At 32.6% G+C, this 6,470-nt stretch overlaps 1 pseudogene; it reads left to right on the top strand.

Annotated features, from left to right (window-relative positions):
- Positions 1-5,917, top strand: part of LOC106302968 — a 6,282-nt pseudogene extending 365 nt beyond the window's left edge.
- The last annotated feature ends 553 nt before the right edge of the window (positions 5,918-6,470 follow it).

Below are 6,470 nucleotides of genomic sequence, written 5' to 3'. Positions count from 1 at the left end.
TTGTCATCAATACCCTAACCACCATGAACAACCAATTTGAAGCTCTTAATGCTCCCAAAATCGATTTACCCTTCTTCTTTCTTCATTCTTATGAACTACACACAACATCTCTCTCACTTTCTCTCCACATTAAGCTAAAAAAACTCAAGATTTTGATTCTACATTTTTTATGGTTCATAGAGTCAAAGAAGCTAACGATTCTGGGTGGGTCACTTTCTTTTGAGATTCTGTGTTCTTGAAGAAGCCTTATGTGTGCTAAGGAAGTTATCTCACTAATTTAAGGTATGAAATCAAATTTTTTTCCAGATCTGTTTGTTCGTCTGGCTGTAGACGACTTACCTGAAAGTCGTCTGGTCAACGCAGAGGTTATTTTTGCAATTGACTTTGAAATTTGTTTTCTGAGACGACCGAAAGTTAAGTCGTCTGATTTTGTTTGGTTACAAAAAAATCTCCAAAGAACCTAGACGACTTACATTTCAGTCGTCATAGGTTAGTTTTGCATTTAACTGGATTATTTCAGAAGTCTGACTTTCATAGACGACTTACATTTCAGTCGTCTGGTAAAAATTGAAATATCAATATTTTATTAAAACTAGACGACTTACAATTAAGTCGTCATAGGTTAGTTTTGTAATTAAAAAAAACTTCAATATTTAATTATACCCAGACAACTTACATGTAAGTCGTCCAAGATTTTATTCCGAGATTCTGGTCAAACCTCGTAAATATCAGACGACTTACATGTAAGTCGTCTGACGGACGACTGAATTGTAAGTCGTCTATATATAATTAAATATTGAAGTTTTATTTTTTAATTGCAAAACTAACCTATGACGACTTAATTGTAAGTCGTCTAGTTTTTTAAAAATATTATTATTTTAATTTTCACGAGACGACTGAAATGTAAGTTGTACAGGAAAGTCAAACTTCTGAAATAATCCAGTCAAATGCAAAACTAACCTATGACGACTGAAATGTAAGTCGTCTAGGTTCTTTGGAGATTTTTTTGTAACCAAACAAAATCAGACGACTTAACTTTCGGTCGTCTCAGAAAACAAAAACTAATATTTTAGTCGCCTGGAAGACTTAGATTGAAGTCGTCTGCGTCGACCTAAATGGACGACTTCTCTGGAAGTCTACTAGATGACCTCCCTCCTCTTCGGTGGTGGAGCCAAGGTTGGGGGAATCAACAGGTGTCTAACATGCGTCCTAGTATCCAGCCACGTAATGCCAACATATGGGGATCTGCTTACACGTGTTCGTTAGATTGTATGCTCTATTTTCAGATTGTTCACGTGTTGACTTTAAGTCTAATTAAATATTGTACTCATGTTTAGCCAAAAGGCTTAATGAAAAGTATGTTGAAAAAAAAAAAAAAAAAAAAGCTAGTTTTTGAATAACTTGTATTTAACTTGACCTTTTCACGTACCATTTCTTTTCTTTTTGACATAAAAGGTTATTTTATTGTTTAAATAAGAGGTGTTGAGAAAATCCAGATCAAAATAAAATAACCAACAAAAAAATAAATTTGTATGAAAAACATGTACAGTATTAACTAATAAATCAGCAGTACAATATGTGCTTATGAATGACAGACAATATTGAAGTCTTGAAACTATTCTTTAATAGCTAAATTTTTCAATTACGTTGAAAAGTTTGGTTATGCTTGATAAACTAAAATTGTGTGTTTATTAAGATGAGAAATTGGAGTTTATTATTGCATATAAAAGATCCAAAGATAAGAAAAAGGCTAATGAAGTCTATTATTTCATTGATTTATAAATGTGTAAACACATTGTTAGCACATGTATTACATCTTGGGAAACATTATTACTGATTTTACAAAAAATATCACAACTAAAAGAGTAGACATGCAACATAAAACAGACCACAAACAAAATTATTATAGATCATTCATCTACAAAGACAAGCTTGGACTCCACTTGATATGGAAAAAGACTTTTTCAGAAGGCTTCCAGGAAGTCCAAACGACTTCTAGGAAGTCCAGACAACTTCTAGGAAGTCCAGACGACTTCCAGACGACTTCAAGGAAGTCCAGACGACTTTTAGGAAGTCCAGACAACTAAAATGGAAGTCGTCTGGAAGATTTCCTGGAAGTCGTCTAGTGCATTATATTTTAGACGACTAACATGTAAGTCATCCCAGAAGTCTTCGAGATCTGAAAAACCTGAATATCAAATCCAGATCTGAAAAACCTGCATATCCAAAAACGTTCAAATGACTTAAAACAGAAAAAATGAGTGAAAGATTAGATAAATCTACCTTTATAGAACACATAAAAATACATATCTAAAATTAATAGATCTACCTTTAAATGAGTGGAAGATGAGTACCATCTGATTAAAAACCTGCAAAAAAGATAGATTAGTAAGAAAGACATGAGACAAAAATGAAAAATTCATATAAAGTTTGGTGTTTTCAAGTCAAAGAGATTAGAGTGGGTTTGGAGAGTTTTAGTTTGAACAAGAAGTTACCAAATGAAGAAAAATCAGACATAAAAACTTACCAAAATGCTCAGATCTATTATGAAAGGGAGACTTCTTCAGAAGACTTCCATGAAGTCCAGACGACTTCCAGGAAGTCCAGACGACTGAAATGGAAGTCCAGACGACTGAAATGGAAGTCGTCTAGTGCATTATATTTTAGACGACTAAGTCGTCCCAGAAGTCTTCCAGATCTGAAAAACATGCATATATCAAATCCAGATCTGAAAAACCTGCATATCCAAAAACGTTCAAATGACTTTAAAACAGAAAAAATGAGTGAAAGATTAGATAAATCTATATTTATAGAACACACAAAAATATATATCTAAAATTAATAGATCTACCTAAAAATGAGTGGAAGATTAGTACCATCTGATTAAAAACCTGCAAAAAAAGATAGATTAGTAAGAAAGACATGAGACAAAACTGAAAAATTCATATAAAGTTTGGTGTTTTCAAGTCAAAGAGAATAGAGAGAGGTTGGAGAATTTTAGAATGATGAACATTACATTTTTATTGCAGCCATTTGAGAGGATGAGAGAGAATGTGTAAATTTTTCTTTATATAGGGAGACAAAAAATCCAATTAGGTGAAATATTTTTGGTTCAGACGACTTCCTAGATGACTTACTTGTAAGTTGTCCAGAAGACTTTAATATTTTTAGCGGGAAATTAAAATATTTTTAGCGGGAAACTAAAATAGAAGACTTCCGAGACGACTTACAAGTAAGTCGTCTGGTTTAAATTATTTAAGCGGGAAAATAATTTTTTTAAAAATTTTAGACGAGAATATTTGGACGACTTACATGTAAGTCGTCTATTTTAATTTCTTTACCAGACGACTGAAATGTAAGTCGTCTAGACCCTAAACATAACTCCTAAACTTAATTAACTAACTAAACATTTCATAAAATTAAATTAAACTTCAAAAGTGTTTACTATACACAAAAATAAACATGTATAAGTAAAAAATTAATTTTTCAAAAAACCATTTAAACTTTCTAAAATCTAACCCTAAGAATACATACAATACTACAACATATGTTGCCAAACCTTAGACCTAAGAATACCATGATTCACTACCTACACTCATCTATGTTGAAAACAATTCAATTTTATTATATTTTAATTTATATCACTTAAACTGTTTATAATTACATAATTTTAATTTTTCGCTTATCAAAATATTTTTTAAGAAATTTATAAATTACTTTTAAGATCAGCTACACCAGAAGACTTACTTTGAAGTCGTCCAGACGACTTCCAACATCTCAGACGACTCAGACGACTTATTAGGGCTATATTCGTAAAAATGACTTCTGTTTTTTTGTTTGGTCACAAGGAGCTGGGCTGTAATTTCACAAAGCTTTTAGGTTAGTTTTGCATTTGATTCAAATTTGAATATATGTTTGAGGTTAAAATCAAGTTGTGGGTTAGTTTTGGTAAAAACCCTACATTGAATTTCCAATCCAACTCCAAAATATCATTTTAATATGATTTTCAGACAAAAATTCTCTAACCCAACACTAAAAAATTACACTATTTTAGTGCAACATACACTATAGTTTTACAGTAAATTTAGTGTAAAATTGTAATGTTACAATAAAAAGTGTAACTTTTAACGTTGCGTCGTAGAAATTTTATGCGAAAATCACGCTAAAAATATAGTGTTTTGGAGTTGGGATTAGAGATAGCCTCAGAGATCTTGGTATTCTCTTGTTTTCTAAAGAACTATTTTATTTCTTCTTTTTTCAGAAAAACTAATATGATTATCAATGATAAGTTCTTGCACGACGGTGAAATTATTTGTTATTTTTAATACAATTAAACTGAATTGAAACTTCGTTTGTAAAATAAAATTCATGGGAATGTTATTGGTTAATCTGGTTTGCATGCATAATAGTTTGAAGCAAAATCTCAATATTTTCAAACCAAGTGGAGAGGAAATGAACGCGGAACGGCTTAGATTATTCCGAGCGGATCTTTCAAGATGATGGCAGTTTTGTTGACGCCATTGAAGGCTGTGACGGCGTCTACTCTTCCATGTAGCGGCTTCCATGGAGTTTGACATGACATCTCACCGAATCACGTCAATCTCGGTACGACGGTTTTGTTCCACGTACCTATTTTTTTCAACTTAAAATGTAGTAGGTGATGGAAGTCTCATGTTAAGATCAAAGAACACGTACTATTTGCTAAATTATTTCAAATGTCTGGTCTTGGATTTAACCAAAACGAAACGGGTTTTGAATCTCAGAGAGTTAATGAGTTATGTCCAGAGCAAAGTCATTGATCCGGCGATAAAAGGCGTACATAACGTACTTGGTTCTTGTCTAAAGTCAAAATCAGTCAAGAGAGTTGTCTTCATCATCCATCAGTACTCTCACAGCCAAAGATGAAAATGAACGGTGGAGATCAATCGTGGACGAGAGTTGCAAGACTCCCATTGATCATGTACTTATTAAACAAAAGTAAGTGGATGGGTAAATATTATTACAATATTATATAGTCCATTACATGACACAATTCCTTTAGGCACGTTATAAATAGATTTGGACTTTGTGTGGACGACAGATTTATGTACTATCGAAACTCGTATAAGAGGAAGAATCATTTAGATATGAAAAAGAATGATGATTGGATCTTGTTTCAGTCATTCCAACTACTGTCTAGGGTCCATTTCTTACTCCTTCACTCCCATCAAGCCTTCAAGTTCTCTTTCTCCAATAACAGGTGCGTGTGTGTATATATAATATTTTTTGTTATCAAATATAAACTGATATGCTGGGCATAATTATTTACCATTTTGGTTTTGAGGTGACTCCTAGTTGTTTGGGATACTATCAGCAGTGAACAAAAGAATGGGTTCGATTGGTTTGGTACACATACAAGATATTTGCATGGCGCATTTGTTTCTGATAGAAGAACCACAAGCTGAAGGTCAATGCATATGTTGCGTTGACAATATTGATAAGTAAGTTCTTGAAACTTTACAATCTTCAAATGATTTTATTGACTCTTTTTTTTTTTTACACCAAAATTTTCACAATTTTATTCTTGGTTTATAGGGTAGATGATGATCTGGAAGAGAGACCAGGTTTGATGACGTCTATGATTTCTTCAAAGAAGTTAAGAGAACTGGGGTTTTATATTACGTATACTTAGTCTCATATACTTGTATAGATACAGAGGCTCTGTATACGCTTCTATACACGTGTATACTTGTATATAAACAGACCCACATGTACATGATTCATTAACCTTGGTGATACAGTTTAAGTTCTTGTGCTCTCTTCTCTCTATATCTTGATATTTTAGTACAAATATGGTATTGAGGAAATTATTCATCAAACAATTGATGCTTCTATCAATTTTAAGTTTCCTTCCTTGAATCACAAACTCAAGCAGTGAGATAAACAACGAATTGTCTATTTTTAGTTTGCTTGTAGTTTTGATCAGGCTACAGTGTTTGTTAAGAATTCACTAATAAAGCTTTTTGCGATTCCGAGAAGTTGTTTATTTAGAAAAGGTTGTATTGTATACTGGCATACTGCCAAAGCGAAACCTTTAGCAAATGAACCAATAGAAGTTCATGTTAGCTGCAATAGAAACCTTCTTCATTCATCTCTCTGCCATACTTGTACCTTCTCACAGTTGGGAGTGCTTCCACACGAGATCCCGTCAAACCATAGGCTAAACATGTATAACTAGCACATGAAGTTACACGAAAGCATGCTAACTTAGTAACTTATGAGTGACCAATATAGGTTAAACAATTCTTCTGTTGTCTACAATTAACGCATGTACATTATCGGACTTATCTTATGTTATGACATGTTTAGAAAGAACATAATATGGACTTAGATGAATTAATCAGATTTAACTAACCTAGCATAATCAAACTTTTCTCAAAAATGGTTTGAACATTTAAAAGTCTGTGGTCCTATGGCGATTGGTTTGACAG

Source organism: Brassica oleracea, chromosome C1, assembly GCF_000695525.1.
Source record: "Brassica oleracea var. oleracea cultivar TO1000 chromosome C1, BOL, whole genome shotgun sequence".
NCBI classification, from domain to species: Eukaryota; Viridiplantae; Streptophyta; class Magnoliopsida; order Brassicales; family Brassicaceae; genus Brassica; species Brassica oleracea.
Note: the sequence above shows the minus strand (reverse complement) of the source record. Positions and strands in the feature narration are given on the sequence as shown.